Consider the following 1,894-nt stretch of genomic DNA (forward strand, 5'->3'; position numbering starts at 1 on the left):
AAAAAATACTCAAATTTATCAAATATGAAGAGCATGATTGGAAAATATGTTCTGATCTCAAAGTCGTTGCAATGCTATGCGGTCTACAAAGTGGCTACACCAAGCACTGCTGCTTCCTCTGCAAGTGGGATAGCCGAGCTCGTAAGGACCACTACGTCAGAAAGGATTGGCCGGAAAGAGTCGAGTTTACCGTTGGTGTGGATAACATCAAATACACCCCTCTTGTCAAGAAAGAGAAAATCATACTTCCACCCTTACACATCAAGCTCGGTCTCATTCTTCCTAGGTAATTAGCTACTCTATTAACCCGTGGTAATGCACATGGTAGTGCAGAGTCGAACCAGTCGGAAGCAGAATAGCGAAAAGCTACGACAGAGGGCGCCCATAAACCACGCAAGTGACTACTTTAGTAACTACTTTAGTAGTGCAGAGACAACCGATGGTGACTACCGCCTAGGACATTGCCTTGTAAAAGTAACCGATGAAATACACTGCAAGTAGTCGGTCGGTAATTGACGGTGTTTATCAGGTAGCTACCGATTCATCAGTCCTGTAGTCGCTCCCCCGTACTGCAGAGTTGCCATTCGCTGATTTAAAGCATACCCTCTAGAGGTCGGCAAAATGGACTTTGCGAGTGTGTTGGTGAGCACAGAGTAATCTTACTGCACAGTGGTGAAAATAGTAAAATTTAAAGACTAAATTCGTCAAAAATTAAAATTTAATACTGTTGTTCTTCACTATATAAATTGCTTATTTTGCTTATTCAGGGTTTCCAAGCCTTATTTTAACGATCACGCTTATTTTGCTTATTTCAATGTACGGATCTTTTAAGTAAACGGTCAAGAAATAAATTGCGATTATTTCGTGTGTGTGAATAGCAGTTTCAAGGAGTTTTGACATCTGCTGATATTTTACAGCCTGCTGTCTCACTTTCTGCTTATGAAATAATGGATCGCGCATACACAAACAAACTTTAGCAAACTATAGTAGAAAGCTTAGCAAACTTCTTAAGAACTTCGTACTGATTAAGAAAATTTTGGCTCAATAAGTTTGCATGAATTAATGAAATTAAAGGGTCAATAAATGCACCAATTTCATCTCTGCGACAAGCTAATTTCCTAGGAGACAAAGGAATATTTTTAATAACAACATCATGCATGCAATTGAGTTCCTGCAGAACTTGTTTCAAAATTTCTTTGATATAGATAGATGCTATCTGAGAAAGTTCTTAATTTTTTAACAATTTGAAAAAATTGAGTTTTGTGCCTTACTAATGTTTACCTATATTCTTCTTCTAGTTGGGAAATCCTTTCCTTAAACATTAGAAGAAAATTATTTTCTTTTAAGTAAACAAATTATCCCTCTCCACACCTCGAATATTTTCAAAATCTCTATGAAAAATATTATAATGTCTACTGAAATTATATTCACGCGTTCCAAACGCATTTGGAAGCATAAAATATTTTTTTTTCAATCATTTTATTCAAATGTATATCCCAGTATGCATGGGCGTCGCTACTTAGGGGCAGGGACGAGACTTTAAGTTTACCTTATATGTAGGTATACAATCTTCGATTATTACCACAGAGACCACAAAAATGCAGTTGTCAATATAGCAACTCAGCTGCCAGCTTGCAGTTGCCATCTGTAAAACCATTTCAGCCAGTAGCCACCCAACTGAAGTTCGGTTGCCATAAGCCTAAGTCGGCTCAGCTCGATGTTCTGGTCACATACATAAGTACACATTTTCATGAGTCTATCTCTTCTTATTCTGGTACTTACAACTATCGGGCCAAAGTTATAATACCATTTCATGCTCATGAAAGGTATAGTTTTCAGATTTCCAATTGGTGAAGTAGGTAACAAAATATAAATTTAAACATTTTCTTAACTT

The sequence above is a fragment of the Rhagoletis zephyria genome, unplaced genomic scaffold, assembly GCF_001687245.7.
Source record: "Rhagoletis zephyria isolate East Lansing unplaced genomic scaffold, Rhagoletis_zephyria_1.1 Rzeph_scaffold_00456, whole genome shotgun sequence".
In the NCBI taxonomy this organism is placed as follows: Eukaryota; Metazoa; Arthropoda; class Insecta; order Diptera; family Tephritidae; genus Rhagoletis; species Rhagoletis zephyria.